The sequence below is a fragment of the Scophthalmus maximus genome, chromosome 7 (genome assembly GCF_022379125.1).
Source record: "Scophthalmus maximus strain ysfricsl-2021 chromosome 7, ASM2237912v1, whole genome shotgun sequence".
Classification (NCBI taxonomy): domain Eukaryota; kingdom Metazoa; phylum Chordata; class Actinopteri; order Pleuronectiformes; family Scophthalmidae; genus Scophthalmus; species Scophthalmus maximus.
Window position 1 is genome coordinate 18,782,404 of NC_061521.1, and position 17,452 is coordinate 18,799,855.

At 39.6% G+C, this 17,452-nt stretch overlaps 1 long non-coding RNA gene across 1 annotated transcript in view; it reads right to left on the reverse strand.

The window, feature by feature from the left end:
- Window positions 1-1,352: 1,352 nt before the first annotated feature.
- The window catches only part of LOC118315802, a 38,640-nt gene continuing 22,540 nt past the window's right edge, over window positions 1,353-17,452 (reverse strand). Inside the window, exons 3-4 of the long non-coding RNA XR_004794947.2 lie at window positions 3,862-3,983; window positions 1,353-3,574 (exon numbers count right to left, since the gene is read on the reverse strand). This is a non-coding gene — a long non-coding RNA (uncharacterized LOC118315802). The remainder of the gene's footprint in view (window positions 3,575-3,861; window positions 3,984-17,452) is intronic.

Here is a 17,452-nt window from a genome sequence, read left to right on the forward strand (position 1 = left end):
GAACAAAACTGTAAAGGATACACATAATCATCCTATACCTATCCGGTCATCATTTGCAGCAGTTAAATATCCTCCTTAAATCCTCGTGTGACGTTGTGCTGGGGCGCCTATAGCGAGAATGATATCGGCCTCACAGCGAGAGGAATGCAGCAGCCGTGATCTTAAAGATGGAATCACTCAAAAGAAACACTGGGCATAAGCACAGAGCTCAGCAGGCTGTGGGCTGACTGCAGCCGAAAATTGGCAAGTGACCCTTGAGACAGGTCAGTCCCAATTCACAGAGAGCAAATTGTGTGGAAGGCATTGATTAATGGGTGAGACACAACTCGTTATGGCCTTGCGGTGTCATCCTCTGTCTCCTCCACACTATCCCCAAGCCTCTGCTACTTCTGATATCAGACTCGTGGCTAAAATAATAATTCAACCATTGATCTTAGCCCGTAATTAATGGCACTACTTTGCACTAATTTGTGAACATGTATCCGCTTAAAACATAATAGAAAGAGGGCAGCTAAAGAGGAGCCATGGATAGGTCTGCCTTACAGACAGCTCTTCTCATGAGTTATGTTGCCTAATTTGACTGGGATTATGTTTGGCTAAAAAACAACAATTTATCACAGCCTGGCAATACGATAACAGAGGTTAATCACTCATTAGAAACAGAACATTGCTTTATTTCAAATAAATAGTTATAGTTAAATAAATAGTGTTACTGTTTGTTCCTGTTAACTGATATTAATTTACTGGAACAATGGGTAATTAATAAACAACCTTTTACACTTTAACACTTCCAAAAATGGCGTAAAAAGTGTAACTTCAAACAGGTACAATTAACGGGCAGTTGGCTGTTTCACGGTGGGTATATTAAATTCCATAAAATGGCTTGTGAAGGAAACAATAATTAGCTGAACATCAACGCCTGCTCTTTGCCTTTCACACGCTGAGGAGATATATGATATATGATATCAGTTGTGTCACCTTTGACTAGCTTACTGTGTCACAATAGAGGGACAGAAGAGGATGTCTTCAAAAAGGAGAATGACAGATTGCAGTGCTATCCATCATCCCCGGTGAGTCCATGAGTTGGCAGACGAGATGTTTCAAAGGTTAGGAGTAAAACTAATGCCAAGGCTTGGCCTCTGGATATGAATCGTAATTCAAGCCAAACTTGGCAAACATGAACAATATGCTGCCTTCGGTGCTTGCTCTCAGGGTAACTGCTATACAATATACAACAGTCCTGGTCAATATCACTAAAATGTTAAATAATTAAATTCCTAATCATTTAATGAAAATAATAAAAAGAAGCCAAAGCCAAAGAAAATAAAACCAATACATTTGAAAAACAAATGTTTGACTAACAACACTTTAATGAAACATTATTAAAGAAAACAACTGCAGCAAGAAAAATCTGTTTTTCTCATTAGTGAAATTATTCTCGTATTACTGTATATATAAATATTGTGCACCCACCTTTATTTTTGATGACATATTTTATCCTCTTATGATATGCATGAAACAAGTCTTTCACAAATCTATGTAATACTCTTTTCTGGAGGATTTTTTATACTTTTCCTTCCCATTAGGAAAATTTTATTGGATTCGAGTCCAGGGACACACTTGGTCAGGTAGTAGAAATATATATTTTTTAAACTCTTAAGATTTTTGCACTGTGTTTAAAATCATTGTAGCGTTGCTGCCAAGCTTGGTTGTCAGTTGTTGTTTTTTTAAACCTCTGTGTAGTTAATCCAACCTATATGTAAGACACCCTACCCCACTAAATATTACATGTACTGTGTAATTACACAATTTGGAATCATATAACATTTTTGTGATATATCGCAGAGGTGTTTGAATTTGTAATGTCTACTGTACACAGTATTTCCCCTTGCTTCTTATCTTATTCTTTGAGTGACTGTATGACAGATAATAAATATAGCACAGTAGTCACATAGTTACCTGGAGAACACAAGTTTTAGTCTCATTACTGTAGTTATGACAAATTGCTTGTTCTAGATTTAAGTGTTTATGACTGAACAAATGGAAGTGCTCTGCAGCAAAGACAGATTAAAACATTTCAAACTAGAATGGCACTCAGGAGATTGCATACCTCTGCCAACAGTCTCATTAAATTCAATCAAGCCGCATCAAATTGCACACATCATAGATACCAGTCCCCTTAATGTTTCAGTATTTTTTTCATCAAGATTTCATCAACATTAATTATTCCCAAGGAAATTGGCGTACATGTCAAAAAACACAATGTTAAAGAAAGTGATAAAAATATTCTGGAAAAACTATTTTTCTCTGGAGGACCCCGGGCCTCATGTATGATTTCAGGGCTGTTTTGCAGTCCTACTGACACAATGGTGAAGTCTTAGAAACTCAGCTTGTAGTTTTTAGAAAATATGTCAAAAGAAGCTGTTTTCATTCCTCAAATCATAACTGCATATGTTTTTTTCCTAGCAACACTCGGACCAAACCCTTTTTGGTCTGAAATCTTAGGAATGAATTAATGAAACTGCTTTTGTCGTTATGTCATACTGTAGTTCATTACATCACAGTTTTTTGGGAGAGCGCTTGATGTAAAATCAGTATTTGAAAGGCTTTGTTTGGGAATTTTCTATCACATCAACCATTTGCCATCTGAATTTTATAATAATATAACACTTTATATACTGCTTCTCAAATCGTTCTACACACACAACACAGAATTACCGTTGTGCCTTAAAGATGTTGAAAAGGGGTTTACTAGTTAACGATCTCATGCACTGATGACATTGTAAAGTGTTTCTGCCCGGCTGTCCACACTGAACTGAAGACAAGTCTCTCTTCTTTATTAGGTTATTTTACTGCCCCTCTCAACAGCTGTGACAGCTCCAGACGTGATCCAGTTTGGCTTGTTTTCACTACATCCTCTGCAAACTTTGACACCTGATTTCATTGAGGGAGATGGGATTTGAAAGGTGGGGGACACGGGTCGCCAAGTCCTCTTCTACACATTGTCTAATATGCTGTGCCTGATCAGCTGGTTGTGAAAATGCTTCCATATATCTGGTCCTCCACTCTGGTCTCTCCTTTCTCTGTTTTTCAGGTTGTAGTTTTTTTTGTTTGTTTTAGTTTTTCAGGAATCTCTGGTTTTATAGATTCATGGTTACTGTCAAAATTGTACAGAAATATAACAACAATAGTCATATTATAACAACAGTTTTTTGACCACGTTTGGCCTATTTTCTGTTTTTACTTTACACTTGTAAAGGCAATTGCCTCATAAAATTGCATATTGATTGATACAACAATTGAAATAAACATGATAAATACTGCAGTCCCTCGAACATGTGAGAGTTACACACACTTATTACGTTTCACACAAAGTCACCTTGCAAAGTATAGATTCATGTGATATAGAGAGAAGATTCCGGCAATAATAACTGGAACCAGTGTCAACAGTATCCACCTTCAGTCTTCCGCTGGTCTAAAGTAAATGCACATATACAAGTTAGGAAGGGATGGTCGAAATGCTTGACTTATTTCTTGAAGACTTCAGGGGAAAATCCAAGTGGTATAACAGCATCTGGTAAAGAAGGCACACAAAATAAACACATCGTTTATTGCTGCCGCAATTTCTTGATTAACACAAAACACTCAGGTTTGTTAGCAGATCACTGTCAAAAGTGGAAGGAAACTGTAGAAAGAGCGAGTTTGTATACAGACACTTCCTAATACCGTGCTGAGTCATCCTGGACTGGCTGACTGAGTGTAAAACAAGCTTCATTGCCTTTCATACCATTGGTGATTGCAAGTAGTAACACTGGTCAGTTGAGGACAGCATGCATTATCTCCAATGGGTTGGTGCCTTACCTTCTTTCACTGATCTCAAAGGCTTTGGGCTAGCTTCTCCACAGGGGTTTGCTTCATTTAAGACTCTTTTTACCAGTGGGTTCTAGGCTTCCAGAGGTGTGGCTAACCTGCCATTCGTTTCTCTTCAAGGAGACAAGAGAGTGCAGTCAGTGCCTTTGAGGATCAGTCCTCAGTGGGAGTTTTCTGTGCTCAGCGCCAAGACCCCATTTGCCCAGTGAAATGTGGGCTCTGAAAGTGGCAGTTTACCTGCTGCTCGTCTCTGTCTCTCAGGTGAAAAGATGACAAAGAGAGAATTTACTCTTTAAAGAGTAACTACTCTGGTTGACAACCCTGCTGGTACTGCAAGACAGCAGTTACTGCTCACTTTGTACCCACCCTGTGCAGTGCAGCACTTTACAATGTACTGTTTTGTGATGCAAGATGGTTGAGTATAATCACAAGTTCAACAGACCGCAGCAGTGAACAGGGCCATAAAATTACCCCGGAAGACTGACAGAGCCTTTGTGAGGCGATTTGGCTTTCCCATCATGCTCATCAACCGAAAGGAAACTAAGCAGTTAAGACAGAAACATTGCTAATAACCCACATTATTGATTACAATTGCCGCAGACTGCAACCTTTACTCACTTTGTGGTTGAATGTATCATTAGTGAAACGAGTTAAGTCTGCAGTTCCACTTTTGGACAGGGAATTCTAACCACATTTCTGTAGTGTGGCTCCAACACTGCCAGCATCTTACAGGAGAATCAGATATCAGCTGGTCCTTTGAGACAAGTAAAATCAATTGCATTGATCAGTCTGGGACATGCCAGGCATTATTTAGTTAGCAAAGTTTTAGACCTCACCACTTTTGTACAGCGGAAAAGTGTATGCAGGGCACAGCTATGCTTATATTGAGCATATAGAGCCTTGGAGTAGAGAACAGCGATTGGCTGGGAAAAAAAGCTAAACAAAAACAGTGTGATATGATGTCATTAAGCCAGCAAAGCCTCATTACAGACCAAAGCCTGTATGAAATTGATCCTTTATTTTCACTCGCACAGCGATGCAAGCATACAGACAAACAACAAAGAAGTCCTTCAAAATTCTCCGATAGCTGTGCATGCTTAATGTGCTGGCAAATCAAAACTCATTTTAATAAAAGACAATGATCAATTCCTTCAAGGACTTCTAAAGCTTCAAATTGCTGTTTGAATGTGTGAGGAATATTAGCTATTTTGTTGTCTAATTTGTTATGAACCACATTTAACCCAAACATGAAGCAGCAGAAGCCTTTCATGTAAGTAAGTGGATTCCATTTGAGTGAATTCTACAGCTGCGACAAATCTCCTTCCTGGTCTAATATAGTAAAATGTTGCTTTTCCAACTAACATTAGGGTTAAACTGCAATATAATGACGTCCCATAAATGAGACACTAAAATCAAATGTTTTATTATGCTGTCATTATCTCATTGTTATCTACATAGAGTTCAAGATCAAATTTAAGACAAAGGTCCCGTCAAGTTTAACAAGGTAACTATTAAGTATAAACTATCACCATCCAAGTCCTTTGTAGTTGGATATCCGCTTGCTTAATTGTTCTGAAGTTACAATGCAGAAGAATTCTTTGTGCATAATCAAATAGTCATAATTTCTAAAAATGATTCCTCCTAGTCCTCAAACCTGAACAACCATATACAGTAGGTTATTTGTCCGTACACTCTGAGACAGTCCATAGGAGAATCTCCTGAAATAGCACCACATCAGTGCCAGGCATACTGGACCTTGGTCATCATGGTTTCATCACAATGAGGCTCAAAAAACTTCTTGGTTAGGTTTAAAATTAGTACTTCCTTATGGTATAATAATGTTCATTGTCAAGGTCAGAATATTAAATAGGTTGTCCAGGTTGTGGGTTGGTAAAAGAGAAAACATAGACGATCGGTTTCACAAAGGGAATGAACAGCAGTCTCCTGTGTGAAAGTGTTGCTTTTTGTTGACCTACGCTGACTTCCTGACTTCTTTGTCTCCAAACGAAGGAGGTTTGGTGAAGTTATATGAGAAAAAGTTGTCCTGAACTGACCTTGGAAGGCTTTTTGGGCTGGGATTGATTAATAAAGTTGATTGGTGCAGTTTTACTGATCTGGGATTGTAGTGAGATACTAGTGAATAGGGCTAACGTGGACTCAGGAGCGGGTGTGACCAAGCATACAGGAGGCATGGTTGTTAGCATGTTGAAGCTTTGCTCCCCTGTGTTTACAGCGATTCTGTTGCTGTGGTACATTAAAGGGACCAGTCGTAGCAGCAGACAAAACAAGGAGACTGCGGACATCAAGCACCCCAGGGAGTGTTTTGTTTATCGAGGCAAAGATAAAAATCTGTTCAATTCATTGGAGATCTGATTATCTACTAGATCAATAACTGTTGCTTTGCTGTTCCCCTTTTGTGTGACCCTGTTTTAGCATCGCTGGCAGATCTCAGCTTGATATTCGAAACACTGCCTGAACCCATCCCACTCCCGCAGGGTTTCTTTTTTCACATCAGACTTTTTTCTACTTAAGATCTCTATTTCTCCACGACCCTCATGAAATCATCAAGCACAGATCATTTTACTACAGATTAAGAATTAAAAAGGTACTACTGACTTTACATAGTATTTTAAGGTACATAACAAGGGATGTCAGTGGGGAGAAAAATAATATATCATATTTTCTGTTGGACGTTTTGCAAGATGAATCATATAAAAATAATTTGTGATGGACATTATCTGAGATGCTATTATGGTCTATTAAGTCAACTGGTTTTGTTCCTTCATCATGGTTTTTAGAGGTTGGACAACATGTTTTCCTATACTATATGTACTATACTTTATTACAGACATGCATAATGTAACTTACACTGGAACCCTTGATGGCACTATGCAGCCTACTGTATTCACTCCGAACCAGCTAATGGCTAAACGCACCTAATTTGCATTTCATTTTTTCTTTCTGGTTTGTGGCTTTTTAAACGTTTGCATCAAATTGGCTTGTTATTTGTATGGAAACACACCTAATATCTACTTGATATTATTTGTAACTTAAAATTCTAAATGAAGCAGGATGTATATCTATAGATAAACAGATACAAATATGATATATAATGTAGAAATTATTGCTGGTGGCATAAACCCACTATGGTTATCAGTTTGTTCATTTTTGTAATTCATTTAATATGCAGTTTATTGTTATGTTGACTGACTAGTACTCCAATACAGAGACATTTCAGTTGTCCTGCCCACAGCTCTGTAGTTAATGTCATCCTGCCCCCTTGTCTCTGAATCCTAAAAGACAAACAATGCAGAGATATTCACTTCATTTCCCTGCTCCTCACTTAACCTTGGACTCTGAGGGCAATTTCACATAGAGTAAAATTGTTAAGTCAGCTCATCATCCAAAGTTCTTCTTGCATCAAATCCATTTCATTAGGAAGTCTAGCTGGACTGTTGCCAGTGGATAAGAAATAATAATCAAGCCGCCTGCTTGCTATTGAAAAACAATTATTGATTATTTTAAGATCAATTACATTATTACAACAGTACGAAAAAATTAGGATCATATTTTGTCTGTGTTTTCATGTTTGCGTTACTTGGTATAATAATTTGACCTTGCCGCTGACGAACTGACAGAGCACATTAAATTAACACTGCAATTCGACAACAAATACTTGAATTACAATGTTATGCACGACTTCCTGCTTTAGCATATACATGGCTCATTCAATATGTTGATGCCGGCATTAACTTTTGCAGCGCCGCTCTGCTTTCATTGAAATAGAGAGCACACAAGTTAGATTTTCCTTTCCTTTCACACACACTAATATAATGTAGTCCAATTCACTGCCATAACCAATAACTCTCTCACAGCACAATTATAAATATTCACTGAAAACATTAAATATTCATTACAGCATGTTAACTCAGAGCTTGAATGAAATTAAAACAAATATTAATCAAATGCTGGCACATCAGCAAACTTTATTAGAGCCATAATGAATGCAAACAGATAGCCCACAATTTTGGAAGACCCTCACCCCATTTATCCATGTCAATTCAGATTTTAAGTGGTGTAGCATAAATTGTGAAATTCCATCAATTCTGATTTTGCATACGGACATCACCCATTTGCCCTCTGAGAAAAAAAGGAAAGTTGGACCCACCACTAGCTTGTGTAATTGTTGACCTTCCATACCCTCCAATGAAAATAGATGGCTTTCCGTCTTATAGCATTTAAAACCCATCTCAGTTTCTCTGTCTGGCGAGCGTTAATGGACCTCTAAATAGGCCATCTGTGAATCACGAAAATCCAAATATGAGGAAATGCCACTGAGTGTGAAACAGTGTTACATTTTATGGAAATTGTGTAAAATTTAAATTCATTGAGCATGTTCAAAATGTCTTTAAGTCTTTAGGCTACTTCACTTTAAAGAGTAGGAGATTTATTTAACTGTTTAAAATTTTACAAGTCAAATTTGACATTTTTCGGTCTAGAACGTGTTGATGAGCAGCCTATGAATAAGCTTAGGCGTTTGTGCAATGTGTGTGTCTCCCCTACATCTGATCAACACAATAGATGCGGGTAGAAGATTCTGGACATATAAAAACATATAGACTTTAAAGATTATGAAACACTGTGAGGCATTCTAGAAACCAAGCCATTTCATGCATTAGCTTTGTGAATTAAAGAGGCTGATGAATAACCTTATCTCTCTAGCTCCTTCGGAGCATGACCTACAGAAGTTTATTAATTTCTTGACAAGTAGAACCAAGTAGAGAGGGTCAACTGAATCACATTTGTGAAATGGGTCAGATTGGGAGCAATACTGTTGCTCCCTGTTACGAGCTCTATTAAAAAACAAAACAATAATTACTTAACAATTCCTCAACAACCATGACAAAAAAGAAGCTTGCACTCTGCAGGTTAAGGGGCCATGGTAAGTCAGAGGCAATACGGCTTTATAGACTGAAACAGGCAGTAATTCTGGAGAAAGCTTGTTACTCTCTTTGTTGTTGTGATTTTACTGCTCTGGTTGGGCACTAGTAATTTCTGTTTAATAATTTTGACAAAAACACTCTTGTTCAAACACATGACTTATGTTATTGGTTGAGGGCTTGAGTAGGGATCATTGCTCACATCATTGTTTCGGTGACTCCCATTTTAAATCTAGACTGGTTGTATCCATAGTTCATTCATTCATTCATCGTCTCCTGCTTTATCCATTTAAGGGCCGCGGGGGGGCGCTGGAGCCAATCCCAGCTAACATTTGGCGAGAGGCGGGGTACACCCTGGACGGGTCGCCAGCCTATCACAGGGCCACATACAGAGACGGACAACCATTCACTCTCACATTCACACCTACGGTCAATTTAGAGTCTTCAATGAACCTAACCTGCAACCATGCATTCTGCATGTCTTTGGACTGTGGGAGGAAGCCGGAGAACCTGGAGAAAACCCACGCATACACGGGATACACAGAAAGGAGTTTGAACCGGGATTCGAACCCAGAACCTTCTTGCTCTGAGTCGAAGGTGCTAACCACTACACCACCATGCAGCCCTGTATCCATAGTTATCGGCCATTTTTTGGAATCGAGGACTCGTCCTGATCCGAGAACTTAAGTTCAGATTGTGGTTCCTAGCCTAGATGACATCCACAAAAGGTGAAGATGAACATGAGTTACTACAGCTGGTGAACTGGTGGTGGAAGTTCAGTAGGAATGGGTCCAGCAAGCAAGAATTGCCCGCCTCATATCTTGCTGTGATGCACATGGAGTGCACACGTGACACAAGTATCGCCCAATCATCAGAAGACCCCTACGACGCAATGTAAATTCTGCAGTGACTGATAATCCTATAGTGCTACGATACATACAGGCATGTTCAGTTCTGTTGTCTACTCTGTTTTTGATTTAAATTTCTGGTTGAATCTCAGTTTTTTTTAATGGGGTGGAGTTTGTCTACGTGGCTGTTGTTCTCTCCTGCACCCAAGGACCACATTGCAGTCACAGTTGTCTGAGCTCAGCCTGGAGGGCAACTGTTTGTTTGGACTGTTAATCATCATCAAGCTGTAAATGGCCACTCTGTTGGGTGAGGGGAATCTCAGAGCGTTATCTCACCATGCAGGACATAATCAGACACAAGGTTAATGAGAGTTTGATGGAAGCATATGCCTCGCACACGGCAGTGGTATTGCACCATAATAACAGCGACGATGAGTTAATGGTTCAGGTCCAAAGGCAAAAATAAACAAAAGACAATCAAGAATAATGTTGGGACAATATCAATTTATTTTAGCTCACATCAGCCTGAAATGCCTGCCGCGCTGCCTTTTCCAGTCATACTGTCTCAGATGTGAGCAACACTTTAGGGAAAGTAAAATCTAGCTTGACAGGACAGGGGCCCTCAGTTGAATGTGATGTGACTTACCTCACTTCACTGCCTCCCAGTTTCTCAATATTCGGTGGGCTCTAGCCCGGGTACATGGTGCTCTGCTCATGCCAGCAAAAATGTAATGATATAGTGATGAAACGCACTACATGGATTCTATTCTTCTAACTGTGTGAAAAAAATACACATGGAAACAGCAGCAGGGCTGATTGGTAAAATACAGGTATATTGTGTATATAACATATTATATATTACTTTGATACATGGCCTTGCTTATAGACCATAGCTCAGGGGTCTCAAACGTGAGGCCCGCGGGCCAATCGAGGCCTGCAGGATGATATTTTGTGGCCCCCTACTTCACATCAAAGTTTAGTATTAGTGCGGCCCGCGCGTTGTTGTCAAACGCACATTTTTGCTGAGTCGCGCTTGCCACACTTTTTTATCACTTATGCGCTACCATACATAGTCCGTTGACTCGCGATAGCTTCCACTGTTGTCAACATTGGTTGTCAAGCTAACCAACTGCGAAGTACCTTATGGTGAGCAACTTTCGTGGAATGAATGGCGCCACCATCTTGTCCGGGCGACATCCGGTATCTAGGTTTTAATTAAAATCTATGGAAGTACCAGGGGAAGTATCAACGTTAGTCACTTGGTTGAACCGTGTTCCGGAGTGACACCAAGTGGACGAAAAATATATGCCATCACCCAGTTCCAGTCATGTCTCTCCCAAAACCTGCCGTGAAGAGAAAGGTTGGCGACGAGCACAGGCAATTTGTTGAATACTTGATGCGGCCCAGTCTGACCCAGACTTTACCTCCAGCGGCCCCCAGGTAAGTTGAGTTTGAGACCCCTGCCATAGCTCATAGACTATCCATCATGAGCTCCGGGAGAAATCCTGGTTGGTCTTTTCTCTTTTTTTCTGCTTAAGCCACCCACAGATGCATCGTCGGGCCACTGAGATTATGCATGTGTGATGTCATGTGTTACTGAATTGGGGTACTTTTGCTTTGCGTGCGCTGCTTGCGGTTATTATGTGTGTACTATAATTTTATTGTTGATGGACCAATATTACCTGGGCCAGGAGTATCGGTCTGGGCTCTAGCTGCAAGCCAAACCCAATAAATGAGTTAATATAGTACTTTATTTTTGTTAATTTTATATATTACTTCCAGTTTGTTTGTGTGTGTAAATATTTCCTCATTGTTTAAGAATGAGTAAAAATGATGATATTTCTAATTATTTATGCGATGGGCTAATCTGGGTGAATAAATCCAGGGCAATTTTCAGTCCCAGTCCACCCCTGGCCTCGAAAATCAGTGTGGATCAACATCTACGTGCCAACACCTGTGTTCTCAAGGGGGCAACATAGCCGGCCACTCCTCAAAACAGGCATGACTATTCTCAGTGAATTGTGTCAATAAATTCTCACTCCAGCCATCCATCCATCGTAAACAGTACGATAAAGTTGCATATTTTCTGAAAATCTCTTTTAATGTGACTCTTGTTCTTGTTTTTAACTGATATTATCTTTTTCCTTCGGTTGTGTTATTGTTGAGAAAAGAAATGACTGAGACCCCACAGGAACTCTTCCGTGGCTTACCTATAAAGCAATGTCAATAGTAATTACTGAGAGGGCTTATCTTTAAACACTGCATCACTGTCCTTCACAGGAATCAGTGTTAGCTGCCCCTCTGCCAATTAACAGAGGCAAACATCAACATAAATAATTCAACTGGTATATCATGAGCAACAGTTTTGCTGCATCCATACTGCACCAAACTATACCTTCAGCTTAATTGAGTAAAGAACGTGTGTCGGGAATATATTAAGGTTACTTTTGAAATGAGACAACTAAAGTACATGCTCTGCTTTTTCCAAAGAGTCATGTGTTTAGGAAAGGAGGCCTTTTCAAATTATCAAAGCCTCCCCCAACCCTCATGTGAGGATCTAAAGCCACATAGTAACTATGCAGGTTTGTTCTCCCGTCATAGTGAGGATGAAGGGACCTGTTTTGCACTGATTACAAACTCTCTTGGACAAATCTCTGCATTCACTGCAGCCAGACCCACCATTATAATATCTGGCTTGCGAGAACCCAGCTCTTTGATGTCGGCTGACTGTTGCAATGGCCAAGCTGCCATGTGCTGTAAATCCTTCAGGCTTGAGTTGGAAAATGGTGGTGAGGCTGACGTAAGTTATATTCTGATTCAGGTAGGTTTTGCCTAAATAACAGTCTGGTGAATTTCAAAGTGAGCCCTTTCAATATATCAGCAGCCATTTCACTAAAACAAATGGAGAATGGATTTTGCCCTTTTGGCTGCCAGGGTAGTGCTGGGTTTTCACTTGGGATCATACATTTTTTGTGTCCGGAGACAAAAAAGTTTCTTTAAGAAACAGCTTAAATTATTCCATTTGAGAAGAGTGCTGAGACCATTTCCATCTCCCAAAGAGGCATTGGAATAACTGAGGGGGGGAATCTTTTCCCACCTGAGTGGCCGTGCAACATTAAAATGCGAGTCTCAGCACCTTTCAAGATAGTAGCCCCATGTAAATGTATAATTACAGAAACACTATTTGACTGCCATCAACTCCTCAGGGGCGAGCATTAATCCCAGGGATCAATGTTTCCAACCTCAGATATGCATAGCACAGCAATCCATCTCTCAGCTCTGCCACCTTATCAGTCCACAGGGAGCCGAGCCATCGATAATTACCACTACCCACTAATATAATACAGACATTTTCAGTGGAAATTCACACTCACTTGTACTTATGGCTTGACAACTGCTAGTGACTTGTCTGACAAAGAAAATGCTGCTGTAATGAATTTCTTGACATGTTAAGATCCATCTGAGGCCGTTATCATCTCCAGATCTTGGTTCTGAACTCAATGTATGGAGGCTATTAAGTTGACTGCTCTTCTGTCCACCCTTTCATGTGGAGTTTTCCTATTTTATTGCTGAATTTTACCTCAGCAGAACACAAAACCGAAGATGATAAGTGAATAAAGGTCTAATCAAGTTGATAGATTTACATGTTAACATCACACATCAATTAAGTTTTAGTTTCTTTGCGTAGTGAGTTTTCAGATCTAAATGGTGCTGGGGACTTGTTAGAGGAAGGAGATAATCATGATTAACGAATGTGCAATGGTGAACCACAGCGTGAAGAGGCTCCATTTGGCACTGATTGCCCTCTGACAAACTAACTCTGTTCATATACATGGCCATTGTGAAACTGATGAGCTATGGCTGTAACCGGCTCCAGTGATTGGGGAAAACGGCAGCGGGGAAAAGAGTGGCCTTGATTTGGAAGACAGCTGGAAGGAACTCAGCATTTCCACTGTCTCTGCTGGAGGAAAGGTAGTGTACTTGTGTTTCTCTTGGCAGCGGCAGCACTTTGTGTGTTGGGTTTACAGGGGTGGAACTGAGCTTTACAGAAAACATTAATGACCAAGCTAGAAAGGACAGTGAAACACATTTCTGCTGGAACAGAAAGCAGGAACACAATACCAAAATGGAACAGAAAATGTTCTTGTTCAGATGTCTCTTAGGGGAGAGATTACCATGGTTAAATCCAAAATCATTGTTCTGCTGCAACTGTACGAACAAGAGGGCACAAACACAACTGGGGAAGGAGAAAATAATTTCCTGTCTGACAAGAAACAAAATGGGAAAAACAAGAATCACTTACATGTAACGGCTAATCCTGTCAAAAACTTCATGATAAAATTTCAGATCCCAGTAAATTTGATATGTAGTACTCTAACTACAACACCAAAATGAAATAGCAGATCATATTTCACCAATGCAAATTGCACTTGAACAATTTACTTACAACACCTGACTCGTAAATTTTATGGTTACCGTTGGATATTTTGACCACCAGTGATAGTATTATTTTCAATAACTGAGAAGAAAAAACAAAATCCCACATGAAAAATTAAAGGGCACGTTGCCTTTGAAGCAAAGTCAATGGTAATAACAGAAAGGGCTTATATTTAACCACTGCATCAATGTCCTTCAAAGGCAATATTTTTATTTGTAAATTTCCTGTTTAGTTGTGCTCTACAAAGGGGTTGGCAGGTGATATGACAAATTCCTGCTGCGTGTGAATGTCGCCAATGCCAAGAAGAGGAACATAGGGAACAGAAACATGTGAATCTCTGGAATTTTTACCAAAAACAAGGATACAGGGTCAAGTTTGTTTCACTTAGCAAGATCATAGTGTTTCAAAATGTTCCTAGCAGCCAACTAGACTACATCTAATTAATTAATTTGTGTTTATTATGATACAATAATAATTACTACTACTACCGATAATAATAATAATAACAATTTATATCACATATTATTAACAATGTCACAAAAGTCTTTACAAGAAAGAAATAATGTCAGACAACATATAAAACGACACTATCTCTAAGGAACATGATCACAGAAAAAAAGAAAAGAGATTAGAAAAGAGTTTAAGAAAGAAAAAAGATTAATCTCAATATACAGTATAAGAACCATGTCAGCCATTTTTAAAAAGCTTTGACAAGAAGACGTTTTATTGGATTTTTGGAGCCACAACAACCCTCCAATCACCAACAGGCACCACACCTTGATCAGACAAGTCACCGCGAGTCAATGCAGTTGTTTTGTCTACATTGACAGTGCGAACAGCACAAAGCCCTACAACTGAATTGACCACTACCTGCGGCTCTCCCTGTTTAGTTCAGAACAAGGAAAGTGAGCATTTCTCTCGTCTACAGACTCTAGCAGGCATCAATATTAGCATCCTAGGTCACATTCTGTTGAAGCAATCGAGAGGAATAACACTCTGGCATTAGGCACAGCCAGGAAAGAAAAAAAAATGTTTTCACAAAACCTTTCAAACCAAACTTTCACTTTTGACTGGAGAGTGAATGTGTTTGGTCAGGTCATACACGTGTTCTGTGACCCAAAAAAACTCTTTGTCTTAAATTGTTCCACAGCCTGAGCCATGTCCTTTAGTGTCCAGCTGAACACCTGACCCCCAGATCAGATTTGCTATTAACTGAAAGAGCAATGTTTTCCATTGCTGCCAGCCGACGCTGTATTTTGGCAGTGGACCTGTAGTACAATACAGTTCAGGCAGACCTTCTGGAGCCCAGACAGATGGATGCTGTGGCGTCTGGGTTGACAGTAACAGGGCAGAGCACGTATATTTCTGTTGTTGCACAAATTTAAACAAAATTTAAGATGATGGGAAAATACCAATTAACATCCACTTCCAGAGGCTCTCTGACAAGATTATGTAAGATTGTGTGGTAAGAATAAACATGAGAAAAACCATCTCTGTACATCACATAACTTTATTGACACCTTCCATTAAATGCAGCATTCATTACATGAATCAGTGCGTAGGAGGTGTGTTATAGGTGGGTGACACTGTTAGCTGTCTACACTGCCAGAAATCCCACATGTATCAAAAAAACTAATTCAGTCTGACACACATTCCTTTTATTACTTTAATCTCATTTTTTTTTATCTCAGTTTAACGTATACATTTTCATGAACCTTAAGCTCATCAGATGTAAATTAAAAACAGTTGATGGGAACCCAGGCCACCCAGAAACACAGATGCTGCACATCTTCTGACAGTTCCAAGATAAGAAATTGTGGCCACAGGTTACAAAACTGTGCCCACAAAACTATGAATCTGTGGGGAGAGATTGCAAAACTGTCCTTATAGTTTACAAATTTGTAGGCACAGATTGCATAACTGTGAGCATGGTTTACAAATCTCGGTATGGATTGTAAAACCATGCGTACAGTTTAAAAATGACCAAGGGGGGGCCTTCGTAGTACATGGTAAAACAATGGTAATGGAAATGAGAGTGACTCTTTATGCAACACACACGCCCATTTTATCAACTGTGAATATCAAAATATCGATCAGGACAGGCGAAACATTTCTAGCTATGAATGAGATTATGGACATGATAAAACTAAGATGGTTAAATCATTATTTATGCTGCTGTTGTATTGACAAAAGTAGTGTTGGGAAAGTCATCACACAAGCGCCAACTGGGCGCGTGTTTTTCAGAGGTTGCCACAGTGCACAGTGCCAGAGGATCTCTCCAAGCGACCCGGTCCCTCCAGAGTGCACTGGCCTAGCCTTGTCCTCCTGTCCTTTATAACAATGGGAAGGGTAATGGCTTCCCCAAGGCCCCCTCATTCAGCCTGATTGCGCTGCCAGCATCAGGCCAGCCATGCCATAAAACAATTAACTCCATTTATCAACCTTACATCTAGCATCTATGGGAAGGGGAAGTGAAGGCAGGAGGGAGAGGTGCTGTGAAAGGAGGAGCAGTTGGGCGTAAGATATGTGGAAGTGGAGGAGAGCTGAGTGAGAGAGAGATGAGCATCAGTTCCCGTTTCATCTGTTGATTTCTTCTGGTTGCTTAAGTCTGCCTCAAAATGGCATTGTGTCTGCTTTGATGAAAATATATCTCAATGTTTAAAAGGAGGAATTAAATCACCTCGAATGAGTGACACAGCAACAAACTTTCAACTTTGAAAAAAACAAATAACAAAAAATCTGTATTAACGGCAGCTGATTCCTCTCTCAAATGGAAGCATTTCAAAGACTGAAGCGCCACTGCTGGAGCTGGAGAACCAAAATAGAGAAATTGTAAAACTTCACATGCAGATGACAAATTGAAACATCAGTAAAAAATGAAATGAAAACAGTAAAAAAGAGATGACCAGGGTAGAGCCCAAAAGCATCACAGCAGGATGAGACAGCAGGGTAGAATTCACAGTATTCCTTCAAACATATCCTGTCACATTTTCTTACTGACACAACCTCTATTAGTTATTAATGTAGCATCATGTAATACATAAAATGGCAGTGATTTATGTTAAAATCCAAAGTAAATGATTTGATTTTCTCTGTGATGATGGTTTCACAGATTTTGCACATTAAAATGCATCTCATAGCCAGATTGTAAAGTTCAACAATCTCTCAAAAGTTATCCGATTCAAATCCGATCACCTAAAATACATTTTTAATGGGGTATCAGCTTCTGTGACAAAAGGGTTGTGAAAATGCTTACCAATATCTGAGTCGTTAGAAACACACAGGCACCACCATGGCAACATGTGCTGTTGCTATTATTATTCTTGAATAGCCGGACAGGAAGTGTAACTAAAAAT